General features: G+C 25.6%; 1 protein-coding gene across 1 annotated transcript in view; it reads left to right on the plus strand.

Annotated features, from left to right (window-relative positions):
* The window catches only part of LOC125822252 (protein CROWDED NUCLEI 4), a 69,279-nt gene that overhangs the window by 21,713 nt on the left and 28,477 nt on the right, over window positions 1-19,089 (plus strand). The gene's annotated exons all lie outside the window — the stretch shown is intronic.

Raw genomic sequence — 19,089 nt, forward strand, 5'->3', positions numbered from 1 at the left:
ATCGCGTAAAATAAATAATGCAAATTAACAAGTCATAATGAAAATGATCATAATTTAAAAGTACTAAATCATGCTAAAATTAAGTTTAATAAGTATTAGTTACATGACTAAATATTAAAGGAAATTAAAATTAGATTATGTATTTTAATTGTCTAAATCAATGTAAAACTAAAGAACAAATATTCAATATTATTGTCATTCTTAGTGTTGAATTGATTTTCTTTTTGCATGAGTATTAATTTGATTTTGATTTAAGCTTTATTATAATTACCAACATATGTGGACTATAATCTTTATTGGCCTATTCATAATTCTAAGTTTCAAACTTGAAATAATATATTAAAAGATAAAATCTATGAAAAAGTATAAGAAATATTTAAAAATTATATTAAAGTAAATATTTTTATGTATAAAATAAAATTTAAAAATTATATATATAATGTCGGGTTGGTTTGGTCTCGGGTTGGTTTTTTTTAGTTAAAACCAAACCAACCCAAATATAGTCGGGTTTTTTTTTCAAAATCAAACCAAGTCAAACCAAACCACTAGTCGAATTTTTTGTTCGGGTTGACTCGATTTGCGATTTGGTTTGATTTTCGGTTCGATTTTGTACACCCCTATGCCCCTCCATTTAATGTAGAAAATATTAAACAAAATGATTCGATTTTTTGGCGGCATGTAACGTGCAATGCACATCACGGAATTAATTAAGGTGCTAAGGAAAATTCAACATTCTATTTCTTCCCATTTCCAAGGCATTGAATTAGCTCATTCTAGGTTTTCTATTTTAGATAGTATCCTATAACTAAATTTTTTCAAGTACTAATCAAATGAATGAAGCCAATCGAGATAGGAAAAAATTACCCACAAAAACAATAGCCAACAAATATATATTTCATATATTATTATAAGAAACATATAACATGTTTTTAAAAATATATTTGACTAACAAATATAATACCGATTAGCTAAATATGTAACTTGCCTTCAATCATCTCGAATTAATTCAAGGGTTTGAGCCCAAAATATTTTAAACCCCAAGGGTAACACAAGTAAGCAAGACTTTATTATTATAATATTCAGTCCATCGTAAAAGTAGGTGGTGGTTTAAGAGTGTCCAATTTGGTAGTTGGGGAGGATGACTATGAACTCGAATACTGGGCTATTTATATTAATATGGGCTCTCAATTTGGGCTGACCAAGAACCCCGTTATTGGGCTTGCAAGATGTTGCCCAGACATTCTTTGAGTTGCTTCTTCCTTCCAGTAGAAAATTTCAAAAATAACAAAGATAATAAACATAATCAGGCTCTAACGTTATATAGTTTCATAAATTGCACTCTATAATTATAGTTCCGTTTACTATGAAGTTTCAGTTTGTATATTTCGTTTGTCGGTTTGTATATTTTGCTTGCAAATAAGCAAATAGGGTAAATATATACAAATGGAGGTTCGTTGCAGTTTATATATTTCGCTTGCGATTATACAAACAGGGTAAGTATATACAAATTCTATATTTAAACATTAGAAATTATTCAGAACCTCATTTGTATATTTCTCTTGCCTATATACAAACAAGGTATTTTATTATGATTTTTTCATAAATCGTATACAAATAGCTAGGGTAATGATATAAAGGATTTATACAATCAGGAACCGAATTATACAAATTCTAAAGTTATACAATTAGAAAATCGAATTGCGAAAATTCGCAAAACTGTAGCCACAAATTAAAAATATTAAAACTATAGCTATATTACATAATATACTCTAGATAAAATTAGCCACTTGATTTACAAAAATATCCTCTATTTGTCGCACGCAAAAACTATGTTCCATCATTTAATTCGTTTGGACTAATGAATAGATATTAAACTTAAATAAAAAATATTGGGCAATAGAATTGTATTGAGAAGTTGAAGTTTATGGGTTTTCAATAATCTCAAATTTAAAAAATAAAAATTCATAATATGTGATAAAGGTGAATCAAACCCTCATTAAGAAAGTCAGTTAGTTCCTTAAGCTTAAGCAAGTTCCTTTACTGTCACTGACCAAGTGACTATTGTTACAAGGTTCCCACAAATAGTTTTTTTTTTTATCTTTATTTGATTTTTCAATATAAATATAGTATTTGTGCAAATATTATTGAGTTTTTCATAATTCGCACCCAATATCATAGATCTGCACTTGTTGCGCAATATACAGGAAAAAATTTACCCCACAAAAATAAAAGTAAAATCTACGTACATCTTACTCTACTAAAATACCACTTGTTGAACCATACTAATTAGGAAGTGTGTCATTATTGCTGTTTGATAGTGGAATAATATGTACCACGCTAGAACAATTATTATATGCTTGCGAAAAGTCATATTTACGACAGTGTATTTAGAAATAAAATATTTTGATATCAGGATGATAATGAAATTACGAAAGATCCAAACTTACCATAAAGTTAGACAGGTGCTTTTGAACTTCTAGCAAAGGATGAGACAAGACAATACAGTTTATTGTTACAAATATTAAACTACAACCAGAATTTAGAGAGCGATATAATACGTACGTAGCAGTTGCTTGTGAAAATGGAAGAAAACAATAGTAACCAAATTGCGTAATATAAAAGTTATATAATTCCAAATCTGAATATATACATTAATTACGTAATGGGTTTTTTCTCTAATGTGGGGCTACCCCTTAGATGATGAGTGATAAATATTGACGGATTGAACTGAATTTGAGTCGAATTGATATGTTTTTAGCCAGTGGCGGAGCTACACTAGGCTGGTGTCCAATTGGACACTCTTCGTCGGAAAAGTACACCGTATATATAAGTAAAATAATTCTTTAAATGGTTAAATAGTATATTTTGGACAACCTTGAACAATAAAGTTTCTTAGCCTATTGAATTTCTGTTACTCGGCCAAAGTTTTGGCCTTTACAACCAGTTACGTGCGGGTTCAATTGCCTGAACCACACTTTTTTTCACATTTTCAAAAAAAATCCTAATTAACTTCTAAATCATAAATAATAGATCTTTTATTTTAAAAATAATTCAAAAATAATATTATCTTAAATTAGAAATTTGCAACTTAAAAAATTAAGGGAAAGTAAAGTTTAGTAGCCAATTGATGTGATTTTTGATTTTGTTTTTTCTTAAAAATTTAAATAAAATTCAAAAGTAATTATTTAATTTAAATTTAATAAGCAAGTCCTATTTATTTATTTTTTCTATAAAGCTACTAAAAGTGATAAAGGCTCCATTTAAAATTTCTTTTAATAAAACTCATTTAATTCTACTTTTTATTTTTCATGTCTCGTTGTTAGTCATCAGAGGTTCGTGAAATCTTGAAGCATAAAAGAGATTTCATTCTAAACTAATTTTTCTCTTCGTTTTTTTCTTTGTCCATTCACTTCGTATTAAATGAACATGAATATTAAAGCTAAATATTATGAAGTTTGACTTTAAATTTTTTTGGTATATCTTTTAATTAAGAAAATTAATCATTTATGTTACATAGTTTGATTTACAAAATTTTAGTGCGCCCATTCATTAAATTATTTTTATTTACCTATTTGATTCTTGAACTTTGTGAATTTTCTGGCTACGCCACTGTTTTTAGCCCACTTAAAAGTTATTGATACTGAAACGAGTTGGGTCAAGATGAGCTATAAATAGGTCATAACACAATACCAGCCAACTCTTATCAAGTTTAATTTCTTTATTTTTTTAGTTCTAATTTATCTAAATATCAAGCAATGTGACTAATTACAATATATTAGCCCAAATCAACTAGACTTTTAGATGAATTGAATTAAACGAGTTAAAATGAACAAAACTAATAAATAAACAAGTAAATATAATCTACTTAAATTTGAACGGATCATATTTTATGGATTGGTACTATTTTGGATGTAATCAATCAATCAAGATGACAAAAGCCTCACATGCATTCGTACTTCACAAAAACCCTTCACATGGCATATACTAGTGCAACTAATTGAATGTGTAGATCCTCTATCTTTTGAAAATCAATAATGGAAAAATATTATAATATCACAAAATTAAATTGGTTCGTATATATCTACTTTATTAATTATTACACAGCGAACGAAATTGAGTCACGTCTATGCTTTCTTGTGAAAAGATTTCCCACTAGTACAAAAGCAGATATTCTCATGTTACTAATTATGTGAAATGTTATTAAATTGTTGTACACATATAATTTTTAAGGATGGGGACTCATCAACAAATTGTGGTGAATCATTATTGCATATTAATTATTTCTACATCAATTTGTAGACTTATTGTGGATAATAAAACAGAAACAGTAATTGATTGGCCCTTTTAATTTGCCTAATTAAGGCAACAAAATAACAATTCCTTCAGAGAAGGAAAGCAAAATCAGAATTGAATACTCCTTACTTAATTTCAATTTAGAAAAAGTGAATACGTGCATAAAATAGCCTATCATAAATTATTTTTAAATATAAAAAGACGTCATTATTTTGTCAATGTAAGAAATAATGTCACATAAAATGTATTTAATGAATAAATATTAAGGCAATCGTTTATTGAATCGATTGATGGTCTAATTCAAAATGTGGACATGATGGAAAGCTATTGAATAAGAATCAGTTCTCATGCTTAGCCAAATCTTCTTCTTTTACGGCAGTTTGTGTTTAATAGTATCTAACTTTATTTATTTATTTATTTATTGCAGTTGCCTATCCTCTTATCCACACTTTTTTTTTTTTTTTTAAAAAAAAAAACAACACTTCACTTGTCTTCTTTTTGCAGAAAAATGACAAGTAATAAAAATGGAGCTAGAAGCTGAGGAAAGTTCCAACAGAATAACTTCAATCAATGATGAGCTGTACTACCAAATATGAGGAACCAGCTAATGATCGAGACAACATTAACCATGACAGCAACAGAATGATGAAATGAGTTCTCTACTTGTTAATGAATTTTGAATTTTTAATGCATGGCTTATTATTAATTATGATGCAACTGACTCTGAATATAGAGAAAATTATGTTGGAAAAGCTGCCTCTAAAATGGAGACTTCAATCCGGGCTAAAATACAACTATCAAACATCGAGTGATACAAACAACTATGATGCAACTGCTAATCAGAGTGATTACTAGAGTGACAAAAGATCATTATTTCCCTGCCAAAGGGTGAAAATCTTATAAGAAAGATCTCAACCGAAAAAGATAAACTTCGTGGTAAATCTTATAAGAAAGATCATATTTACGAGTTTGATACTTTAAAAAAAATACACATAGAATAAATAGTTATATAAAAATTGCTCTATCAACTCAAACCTCGCAAAAATTAAATTCTGAATTGATCACTAAGTAACATGAGGGATCTACATTACAAAGTTCATTGTTAGCAACGGATCATTCATTTATTTAAATTTTAAAAGCCAGGTGGAAAGTCTTCCTTAGCGATAGCGATGTTCCAAATTAAATAGAGGAGATCAAAATATATATGGTCCGTTATGTATAAATGTTCTTAGAAGGGTTGCTTTTATTATCGATTTGTTCTCCATCTTTAAGATATTACACATTCGTCGACCTTCAATTGATTGAAGATTGTCTATCTCAAGCTATTTTTACTCAATTTATTTTGATTTATGTGACAAAGTTTAATTTAGTAAAAAATATGATTTTCAAAATAGTTGTCTGGCTACAAAGGATTTTATAAAAATATTCACAAATATAAGACTATTTAATGCAACTGATAAATGAAGTTGCCACCAGGCAACACTACACATCATGGCCTTATTGCAAATCAGCAACACATACTTGTCAATATTCAATTATTTGAGATTTGTTTTTCTCCTTGTAGCTTTTTTATATCAATTATGACCCTGTCTTTTAGCCTTTATGATCAATGAAAAATGCCATCGGAGGAAACTAAATAATGAACGTTTGTCTAGTTTCATTTTAAGAAATTATGTTTGATTTCTATATCTATATATTATAATAAAGCTGAATATGAAAACGGTGATGTGGCGCTCTCTAAGGGCTTCATTCTTATTTATCTTTTTTTGTGATTTTATTGGCATTTTTCTCTTATTTCTTTCAATTATTTTATTTTCTTACCTCTTCAATTACATAAATTTTACTCCTAATAAATATTAATAAATTTCATAACTCCTAACCTTTCAAATTCATAACCCTCAAATAATTTAATATACAAATTTATGACATCCCAAAATTAGACTTATAAAAATCTATTTTGAGACATATGTGATGATTATATTTTTTACTTTTTCCTTATTCGTCATCTTTTATCTCTTTTATTGGTTAATTTTTTGTCTTCTTTGATCTGATTTTGTAGGATGAAGATTGTTATATATTTTTGTGCAATTCGATTTTACAAGTTAAACTATTTGATATGCCTAATATGGTTATCACTTTTTCTCTGTTGCAATTATACATTCAATATTATTATTTTTGAATTCATGATATTATGAATCACAATTTTTTTTAAAAAAAAACTGCTTGATTTTTTTCTCTTTGCTTCTCTTTGTAGTTTATAGAGATTTTTTTTTCTTCTTTTTGTAGTTTTTGGACCATTATGTAATGTTGATAACAAGATCCTTCCATTATCTTTAACTCATAATTAAATATTCTTTAAAGTTTTTATTTGATTAGTTAACTTCATTTTTATATTTTTGTCGTTATTGTTGTTGTTGTATGATTAATTTATTTTGTTTTCATGTCAGGATATTTTTAAAAATAGAACCTGAAAAGAAAGTCAACACACACATGTATGCTACTCAATAAAGCATGTATATATAATTTTGTAGTCATGTAAATCAACTTTTAATAACTATTATGATAGAACATGACAATGTAAAGTTAATTCATAATTTTTATAATATTGTATAATTTATAAAAAAAATGTTTATTGATATGAAACTTTGTAGTCTTCATATTTTTAGTTTTTTTTATTATTAATATTAGAAGTTCTCAAGTTTTTTAGATATTCAACGATCATTATTACAATTTGTTTGGTCAGTAATTAAAATACAAAAGTATTTGTTTAGGATAAAAATGATTTCGTAAAATTATTTATCAATTACTGCTCCTCCATTGGTTCATAATTTTTAATATAAAAATTCAAGTATCTTTATGTTCCGTGCTTTAATGACTTTTGATGATCATAACTCCTAAATTATAATAATAATCATATTCATAATATCATTTGATATTTCATATTGTTGTCCTATAAATAGGGGCATTATAAAAATATTTATAAAAAAATGATCAAATTTATATGTATAGTAAATTAGGATTATATATATATATTTATAATAATAATTGAAAAAACAGAAAAAATCGACAAAAGAATTAGTCAAAAATACATAAATGAATAACTAGCAAAAAAATTTGCAAGTAAAAACACTTATCAAAAAGGAAGTATGGATGAAATATTAATCCAAAAATTCCTAGAAAAACAAAATCTAGAAGAAAATCAAGAAAAAGATCAAAAACTTGCTAAAAACGAATCATCAGAATGAATGAACTAGATGAATTAGTTTATGCAATGGAAGATCTTAATCTTTCAGAACAAGTATTAAAAGTATTTATGAATAAAGAGGAAACAGGAGGACTCCAAGGAAAATTTGAAGATGGTGATGGATCTAAATCCATTAAAGAAGAATGGCAAGAGCCAGAAAAGAATGAATTTTTTTTTACAAATAAAGCAAAAAAGAACAAAAATTTTATAAAACAATATCATAATAGTGATAAATCCAAATTTATGCCTAATAGACTCCCAACAGGAGACATTGGAACCCAATTCCTAGATCTAGATTGTAAAAGAGATCCAGAAACAAGTCTAGAGTTATGGTCTCAAAACATGTTCCTTTATTTCTTACTAGGAAAAGGAAATTATACCGATGAAGAAAAATACATCATCATGATAAATACTTTTACGGAAAAAGTAAATGACTGATTCTCTGGATTAACAGAGGATGCAGAGAAAATAATAAAAAATGATACCTTAGAAGGATTAATTTTTTTTTTACAAGAAGGTATAACAAACCTAAGGCAATATATTGCAAATGAATTCTTTGGTGGACAAGGAAGCCCCATATAGACAATAGAGAAAAGATAAGAACAATTGTTAAATAATAATTAGAAAAATTACAAATCTGCAAAATGAGTTATATTCAAGAATGCACTTGTGAATTCGAAGAATATTACTATAAAATATTTGATAGTGGTAAAGAAATGATACCATATCTTGAAAAATACTATAAAAAAATTACCAGGCTTTTGGGCAAAATGCTTCAGAGAAGAATATGAAAAATAAAATAAAAAAGGAGATACTCTTGGTCAAAGAATAAGCTTCTTAAAAAATAGACTAGGTCAATTATGTATGTCACATAACATACAAAGAAAAGCTAAAAGAATAAATACACAATTTTATTATTTAGACACTAATGCAGCCACTCAATGGGGATGCAACGATGATAAACCTTATAAAAAAAGAAAACTTAGAAAAGGTTTAATAAAAAGAAAAAATGTTTCTAAACAAAATTACATACCCTGAAAGAAATATTATAAAAAGAAAAAAAGATTTTAAAAGAACAAAACCATCAGAAAAATGCAAGTGTTACAATTATGGCGAAGAAGGCCATAAAAGTTACGAATGTAACAAAAGAAGAGTTAAAATATCAAAAATCGACAGAATAGACATTGATTCACACCTTGAGTCAATAAAATCAATAGGAAGTGAAGACTTATTTGAAGAATTATATGAAGAATATTCTACAGATTTCAATGAATCAGAATAAAGATATACAAAAAGAAGAAGATAATTCAGTCCATATAATAGAAACTGAAGAAGATCATAAGGGTTATGCCCTAAAAACAACTTTTGATGGAGAAATTTTCAGAAAAATCCAAGGATTAAAATTAAATCTTAAAATAAAAGATAATTTATTAAACAAAATGCAAAGAATTTTTGCAAGAAATAAAATATCTTATCACGAATATCAAGAAATCGAAAAAGTGATAGAAATTACCCAAATCACAGGAAAACATAAATTAAACCTGTTAACTAAACCAATGATTGATCAAATACTTAGAAAAATTCCTGAAAAGAAAAGGAAAAAAATGAACTATGTCCATTTAGGTGGAATTCAAATACTAGTGAAATCAACCTTCAAAGAAGGAATTAATTGTCCTATAGTCATAAATCTCCAGACGAAAGATTTATTAATGCAAGAGAAGGAAATCTTGGTATAATTGAGGGAAACCTAGCTTATACTAAACTTCTATTCACATACTATCCAAAGTATTGTATTTCACTAAAAGATGCAGACTTTAATGACGCATTAAATTTGCATTTCCAAATCAATAGAAAGGATCTTTTCAAACCAGAAAATCATATAATGAGTATTTACTATCAAGCATTAAATACAGTTACGAATTCCAATTATGGAAAGATATATAAAAATAAAGGAATGATCGAAATTGATCAAGAATGCTTGGGAATAGCAAGAATTGTTGAAGCAGAAATTCAAAATGCTCAAATTCCAGAAGAATATGAAATTGAGTTTGGAAAAACTCAAGAAATAGGAAGTACTAGTAGTAGTAATCCTAGACTTTCTATCGATTATGAAAGAAATTCCATTAGAAAAAGTATTTTCAATAGATATCCTAAAAGAATTCTAGAAAATCCAAATATGACTAGAATCATGGGAAGAATATATAATGGAACAGAATGGAAATCGCAAGAAATGTTAATCCAAACAGGAGCCACGACTAACCATATAAGAGGAATCTTAATAGATGGGTTACAAATTCACGAAGAAAATCCCTATAATTATAAAACCTTTGAGGGAAACAATTATAGTTGTAAAAATATGATAAACCTACCAATACAACTAGATACAATAAGAATAATAGTTCCTTGTTATATCACCAATCACGAAAGTGGTCAAGATCTTATCTTAGGAAATCTTTTCCTGAATAGTCTAGAAGACTACAGTATAGGAAAAAATGGTATAGAAATGATCTATAAAAATGAAACTTGTTTCATACCAAAAATATATATGTCAAAAGAAACTTCTTTTAAAGTATCTGTTTTCATAGAAATTACTTTCTATGATACCAAAATAACAACCTGTTGCCAAATAGACAACGAATCTGAAGCAAGCTTAGCTAAGTCTTTTGTTATAAAAGAATGGGATATAAACAAAAGCAATATATCAATGATTGGAATTACGAGAGACAAAGAAAAGCTCTCTCAGTCCAAAGAAAAAGATAATTTTAGGATCTAAAATTGTTTCTATAAATAAATTATTTGCCTACGATAAACTGAAAACAGATTTATTATTGGGTAATGATTTTTTACAACAATTTCAGGATTATCATCAAACCTTGTATATGATAAGCCTCAAAATCCCTTGCGGACATTTTATCAAAGTCCCAAGAAAACAAAATCCTTACATTATTGAAAAGGATAATAAACGAAGATACTTAGAGAGCCTAAGAAAAATCTCTTGTAAGTGTCTTAACTTAGAAAAAATTAAAGAAAACCTACAAAAATCATATGGAGAAAATCCACTTGAAAAATGGGAACAAAATCATGAAAGGGCAACTTTAACATTAAAAGACCCTAGCATTATTATTAGAGTAAAACCTAGATTTTCTTCTAGGTTTTCTTCTAGATTTTGTTTTTCTAGGAATTTTTGGATTAATATTTCATCCATACTTCCTTTTTGATAAGTGTTTTTACTCGCAAATTTTTTTGCTAGTAATTCATTTATGTATTTTTGACTAATTCTTTTGTTGATTTTTTCGGTTTTTTCAATTATATTTGTAATTCTTCCGGGTATATTTTCTTTAAGAGATGTAATTTCTATTTCAATCATTTTTAGTCTTAAGGCTATTTGTTTATGACTTTCTATTAAGTCTTTCATAAGTTCTAAGATTTCTCTTATACTCATGTTTTATTTATTCTGAAAAATAATCATCAGAGGTATTCATATCATCTATAATTCCCTCAGGATAATTATAATTAATTTCATACAAGTCTTCTTCAGATTTATTTTTTAGAGTAATAATGGTTATTATTTTTCTTTTTAGATTTTCGTCTAATTTTTTAATTACATGTAGTATTGCTACTAAGGTTTCTCTTTCTATATACCATATAGGTTTTACTAGAGTAAAATCTAGTTCCATTATATCCTTGGCTCTGATATCATATATATATATATATAGATAAAACTAAAAATAATAATTTTCTTAACTCTTTTTTTTCGAGAAAAACTTTAAATTTCATAATTTAATTTTCTCAATAACAAATTTATGTTGAAAGTGTTAAAAAAAATATCATATATAAAAAATATTTTTCTTCTTAACAACATAAATGGAGTTTAAATAAGGATAATAAGAGTAATATTTTTTTCTCTTTTCCTTTTACCATAATAAATGTGAATATATGATTAATGTGTATTAAATTTATTCTTATTGAAAGAAAATAAAAGTTTCTTTTATTTTTTCTACATTAAAAAGGTGTTATCCTTTGTACAATTATTATTCCAATTTATTTATAATAATTACCACGATAATATTGTAATAATAGATTGAGAGAGAACAACTTTTTAACTTTTCATATCAACGTTTATATTTTCAACTTTTTTAGCAGTATGAAAATTTATTTTTAGCAATTTTTTTGAATAAGTAATATCGAAGTCGTATTTTAATTTGTGTTTCTCTCTTTTATTATATTATTTATTAAAACATTTATCAAATAGTGAAATTAATTATTTTAAAATATTTTTAAGTTTTTCTTATAACCGCGTGAAGCGCGGACAAACACACTAGTTATATAATAGTTGTTGAAATGGTACAATGTCTGCCACTTCTCCAAAATTTATTTATTTCAATTTTTTTGTTTTACTTTTCTTTTTATTCGGTTTAACAAGAATATTACTTTTCTTTGTTGACAATTTCTTAATTCTAATTTTTTTTAATTTCATATTTAAAACCACAATATTTTGATGAATTATATACCATTATTGATTATATAAGAGATGAAGCATGCTCATTTAGACAACGTGGCAAAGTCATATTGGTTATTATATTAGTAAAAAGAAAAATAAATGGAGTCAAATCAAACTAATGACAAGGCTTCCATAATTGGTATACAATCATTAAAGTAATATATCCTAATACTGCTTTTGCATGCGTAATTAGATGTTGATTAAGGGAATAAATAAGAGAGTTTCAACTTTCATGTCATTAAGATTGAATCCACCTAATCAGTTGGTTTGGCCATGATTGATCAAACTAAATATATTTTTATTTTATTAATACTACTAAGTCACTAAGGCCAGCATTGGCTTATTAATAAAAAAAGAGAGTAGTGCTAAATGGCAAGACACTTTTTTGGCATGAATTGACACGGCGAAATGACCAAATAACCCTTAGGTGACAAAACCACTTGTGGTTTTCCCTCCAAAATAGAAAACCACTCTTTGTCTTTTTCTTTCTTATTTTCTCTCTCTCTTACTTTACTCATTTTTTTTTCTTTACTTCACTCATTAGTTTTATTTTATTTTGTTGTTAGATTTATATAATTTTAATAAGATGGATCCAAATAGTCAATTAAACGAAGTATTGAATAATGTTTTGGGTTTAGATGAGGATGATAGTTTGTTGTCCCAAAATCATGAAGATTTTGATGGTGCATACGATAGGCTTGAAAAAAAAAATTAAAAAAATCTCGTGACCTATAGACTTAAAAAAAATACCTAAAATTGGGGACCTAAACTTATATGACATATAGACTATTCGTTTAAGTTTTAACTATTTGCGCTACAATAGCATTCATTCATAATTACGAAAGGAAATGTATATACTCTCTTTCATAGTAGTTGTTTATTGAATATCACTAGTAAATTTAAAATGAGATATTGTCAATAAATATAGTCTAATAACTATTAAATGTGAAGATAATTTGATCAAAGGTTGACGTGTACCATAATTAATTGTATTACGCAATTAAAACTTGATCATGCATATATAATCGCATTCAATTAACTTGTATTTGTGAGATAGCATAACTCATGTAATACTATATCCATTACATTTATTTTCATCATAATGATTACACTTATAATAATGAAAAAACTTCAATTTTTGTGAAACAATCCAAATATAAACTTTTACAATCTTATTTACCAAATAAAATGAATTTTAAAATTATTTAAATCATAAAAGTTTCAAATAGTCTAATTATTTAAAAAGACCTAAAATTGGAACATAACCTAGATTCGAACTCGTGACCTATAGACTATTCGTTTAAGCTTTAACCATTCGTGTTGCAATATCATTCGTTCATAATTACGAAAGGAAATTTATTTACTCTCTTTCATATCAGTTGTTTAATGGATATCACTAGAAAATTTAAAATGTGATATTATCAATAAATATAGTCTAATAACCCATAATACGCGAAGATAAATTGATCAAAATTGACATGTACCATAACTAATTGTATTATCCGATATTGATCATGCTTATATAATCGCATTCAACTGACTTGTATTTGTGAGAGAGCATAACTCATATAATACTATATCTATTACATTTATTTCATCATAATGATTCGACTTATAATAGTGAAAAATCTTCAATTTTTGTGAAACAATTCAAATATAAACTTTTACAATCATATTTACCACAAAGTAATATAAAATTAAAAATTATTTAAGTACTAATAGACATTGATTTTTTAGGATAAATTTTTATATTCTATTATTTTATTAATAAATGGTCCATAATGATTTTACGTATAACCCTCTTCAAAACTGGAAAAAAAAATTGTTCTCTTTGTTAGTATTCATGTGTTTCTCTTTATAATAATCAAATTTTATTGCATTTACTTCGTAGTTTAATTTATAGTTTTATTTTGATAATGTTGATAGTGCTTTTTCTTGTTGATATGACTCGTAATTTTATTGATTATTTTTATTTAAATCAAATATTAACAAGACATCTTAATATATCGTCGTTAAATAATAAAATCATTGGAAATAATTTATCATATTTCTTTAAAATGATTAAATTCTTAGATAATGTGTAATTTGTTTTTTTTTTTTGAAGGATCCTATATAGATGTTCCTTATAAAAATTTTATAGTATCGTATATTTTTGAGAAGTCCACAAAAATTAAATAGCAAGAAAAATAAAAAAGGTTAAAGTGATGAAAAATTTCACCTAGCTTGAATATCAAGAATAAAATATCGTATAAATTGACGGAAAGAATATGTATTTATATAGGTATTTATGGATGCTTTCCGTTTTTTTAATTTCATGAAATTAGTATAAAAACTTATGTAATTATTTATCAAAAACATTGATGCTCTTTCCGTTATATTTTCTTTTTGAAATTAGTATCAAAATTTATGCTATTTTTTTTTTTACAAATTTTGTAAGAAATTATAAATAAAATGATAGCTTTACTAATTTACATTTAATTTTTAAAATTTATTAATTTTATTTACACTTACAAAAAGAAGAAAAATGTTATACTAAAAAAAATTGTAATTAATTATATTTTGTAAATTAACAAATAATTTTATCTAACTATTTTTAGTAATATAAATAATTAATTTAAAATGTTAGAAATTGAATGAATATTTTCTTTTTGGATTTCATATTTTTATATTTTCCATGAATAAAATTATACAAGTATGGAAGTAGAGAAATTTGAAACATTAATTTGAAAAGAAAAGTCAAAGAAAAAGAAGTAGATAAAAAGTAGGAAAGAGAAAAAAAACGTTCAAGCAGAGCGAGAAAATCATTTTCTGAAATGGGACCCAACATTTCCACGTGGCACAATATAAGTAGAGTTAATGGTCAGCCACCTCTTGGAAAGTGTGACTGAAAAGTGGTTTTACTTTTTAAGAATAGTAATTTTACTTTTGAGGGTAATTTGGGTACAAGAAATTATTGAAATTACCCAATCACCCTCAACTTCTCACACAAATTTCGAAATAAACAACATTTTTGTTCCTCGTGCCATTTCGTGACAAATTGGTGTCTTGCCATTTATATTTTCCGAAAAAAAAATTAGCACTACGTTACAAGGACAGGACAGGCCGACAATTTTGCCTACGTTTGACGTCTGTCTACCTATTTTGGTTGTTTCTCTAATAATTTCTTCTCTTTTGTACAGTTGCGTGTGCATATATTTGAAATAATACATAATCTCAAAGGGGCATTGTTAAACATAACCGCACACATGTTTAACAATTCCAAAAGAAGCTATCATATGCTATTTTAACACTTTCTTCTTCTAAATATATATAATCATATTTAACAATTATCCAAAAGATACTATCATGTGCTAATTCACACGTAGCAAACTTTCTTCTTGTCCAACCTTTGTTTAATTTAATCCTCAGTTTGTCTCACTATGTCTATATACTATGGTGTTTCAATTAGGGGCGTATAAATCAAATCGAATCGATAAATCAAATTAAATAAAAAAAAGAAGTTGACTTATAATTTGGTTTGGTTGATTTGACAGTTGAAAAAAAACTCGATTACTCTTGATTTGGTTTGGTATTAAAAGAAAAAAAAGTCAAATCGAACCCAAACCAAACCGATATATATATATATATATATATATATATATATATATATATATAATTTTAATTTATTTATAGATAAAAAATATTATTTATAATCTACTTTGTTGATGTATTTTTATTTAGTTTATAGTTTTCAATGTTTAAATATTTTATTTCAAATTTGGGCTTGTAAAATTTTGTAATATATATATATATATAATTTTATTTTATTTATAGATTAAAAATATTATTTATAATCTACTTTGTTAATATATTTTTAATTAGTTTATAGTTTTCAATGTTTATATATTTTATTTCAAATTTGGGCTTGTAAAATTTGTAAATATTTTATTTTGTATTAAGATCCAAAGTTACAATTATATTGTTATAGTTTATCAAATTCGAAGTTAACAATTTACTTTGTATATATTTTGTTTTGTATTTAGTTTGTCTCTAGCCTTTAATCTTATTAATTTAACATAATGAATTGAACGTTGATATTTCAAAAAAAATATTTTGTACTCAAGTGAACTTTACCGTCTTTTTGAAAATTTCTATTCATTTAACATTTTTTAAGTTTAGCTTATCACACAGGTAAGTAAAATATATTTGATCTCTTTTTCAAATACCGTATAGTTGTAAAAAATCGAAAAACAAAAAAAACCCGACTAAAAATGAAATCGAAAAACTCGACTTTATGTGGTTTGATTTGATTTTTAGATTTAATAAACAGACATAATTGGTTTAGATTTTTTTAAATGAAAAATCAAATCAAACCGACCTATGTATACCCTTAATTTCAATTATGAATTTTAGAATATAATATTATTTTTTACCATCTAGAAAATGATATTCGTATTGACACACGGATTAATATGGAATTAATCGTATCGCCAAATACTTACTCGGGAAGAAAATATTTTCTATTTAATATTCTAAAAACTCAACCACAAAAAAATCTGAAAAGATCTTATTCTATATTTCGCTGTTACTCTTGGTGGTTAGTATATTATTCAATCCTAGAGGGAAATGTTAGAGTAGTAAATAATAAGTTAATTGGATTAAATTAATGAATTCAAATTCTTGAGAATGGCTTAAAATGAAATGATATCAAACATTTATAAAATATTACCGATAAAGATTTCCATCAACACATGGTTAATATTTTTTGGTTAAATATGTTATTCTGAAAAGGTTAGAGATGAACCAACATGGTCATTTCTAGAGAAACCAATAATGAAATTAAAAGGTGGACCAGAATGATAGATCTTCCCAATGATTCACCTTATGACTTTATCCATCACCAATCATCATTACGTGTTTCCTAATCTATTCTACCACCACATGCTTTTGCACCCTTGACCTTTTCCCCCCTCTCTAATTCTTTCAACTTTCTATTTTTCTTTCTGGAAAAATTTATTTCATAAAATCAAAAGTTGAAACATTAATTAAACGCACAGTTTTCTGTTCTCTGCTATTAGTAGGTGGTTGATTTCTAAACGGTTTTGAAAATTAAAGCAAAGGATGGTCAATATTATTATTGAAACCAACACCTAATATTGATTGAAAAGCGCTAAATAGTCAGAAAATTTGACCAAAAAAATAAAAGAACTATAATTTTTTTTAATTTTAAAACAAACTGATCATTTTTCATTGTTTAGTTAAAATATATTAAAGTTAAAAAGATAAAAATATTTAAAAACATAAAATATCATTTTGACCAAAAAAAAAAATTTCATACTAATATTGGAATAGGGGTTTGATTTCTATGTGAGCAATCACTCCCGAGACACTTGGCTAAAGACTCTCTTTATATAATGCAATATTACACAGTAATACCTGTCAATCTTAGAAATAAATGATGTCCATTAAAATATATATTTATATAGGAAAAAATCTTTTTCCCCAGAAAATTTGGTCACAATTATATTTTATCTATGTTATTTTACTTTTTATAATATATTTACCCTTTTAACTTTAATATCTTTTAACTAAAAAATGAAAAAAGATTAGTTTATTTTAAAATAAAAAAAATATTATAATTTTTAAAAAATTTTGGCCAAATTTTCTCGCTATTTAGCATTAATATATATTATAATTTAATTATGCTATTTAAAATGTCTCTTCAAAATTGAATATTATTAAGAAAATATAATAAGTATAAGAACAATTATTATTAAACGAAAAAAATATTATTATTTAATTTTCAATACTAAAAATAAACTGACAATGTAATTTTATTGTTTAATCACTTCAAGAATTTACGTGTCCTACGCAGAAATGGGGGGTCTTGAGATTTTGGGAGTAAGTGATGGTTGGAAAAGACACATCAAAGAGTAGTCCACCTGAATGATACTCATGCAAGTCTCGTTCCTCATAATTAATGAGTTATTGTTAGAAACTTGGTCCAATCAGCGTGCATTTCACGTGATCTATGACCCACTCCACCCCTTAATCTTAGGGCACCTCACATCTGCCACCACTTTTGCACATTATTACTAATTCATGAATCAAATATTACGTCGAAATGACTCTACAATAAACAAACAGAATTATAATTCGAATGTTAATATTATCGCATCTTTGAATTTTCAGGTTATTTAAATCATATTCCTACTTTCATTATGCTACGATGAACTTTTATACCTCGTCAAGTCTCTCAGGCATCGCCGTTCACTCATCCAATAAGTTTTTTCAATTATTTAAATTCAAACTAGATTAATATTATTAATATTTTTTAATATATTAATATGAGAAAAATTGTAATTTATAATACTTATTACTTTATAGTTTTTAAATATTTTAATTTTAATTTTAAAATATTAAATTAATCTAATTTAATTTAATTTAAAAAATTACTTAAATTGATATTTAAAAAGCAAAAAAACCACATAGATTGAGATAAAAAAAAGTTATTGATGATTTTATTTACTTTCTCCCTCTCAATTTTTCTGTCATGATTCTCTTTTATATGTTTCTTCATAAATATTAATTAAAAGGAGGATTTACCTATTTTATTATTCATTGATATTTGAATATTCATAACATTATCTCATAATTGAGGCATTTATAATTTTCAAGAGCAGTAACTACTCTTTCCGTTTTGAAATAATTGGTGTTTTTGTCTTAGACACAACCCTTAAGAAAATTACTTAAACTTCAGGAAAATAAGAAATGTTATTAGTTATATTCCCTATGTTCATCTTTACTCGTTCACTATACTAAAAAAAGTTGTCTAACAATACTTATCCAAATTGAAAAATTAAAAGATAATTTATCTTTTTTCTATTTGTTTTACTTTGCTATTAAATACTATTCAATAACTAATTATTCATAATTATGTGAATGTTATTTTTTAAAAAAAATATTATTTATTTTGAAATGGAGATAATATTTATAAGGATAGAATGAAAACAAAAAAAAGAAGAGAAGCTTTACACATTTCAAATAATAAATATTTTAAGATAACAAACGA

Source organism: Solanum verrucosum, unplaced genomic scaffold (genome assembly GCF_900185275.1).
Source record: "Solanum verrucosum unplaced genomic scaffold, falcon-dt-bn FXZP01000103.1, whole genome shotgun sequence".
In the NCBI taxonomy this organism is placed as follows: domain Eukaryota; kingdom Viridiplantae; phylum Streptophyta; class Magnoliopsida; order Solanales; family Solanaceae; genus Solanum; species Solanum verrucosum.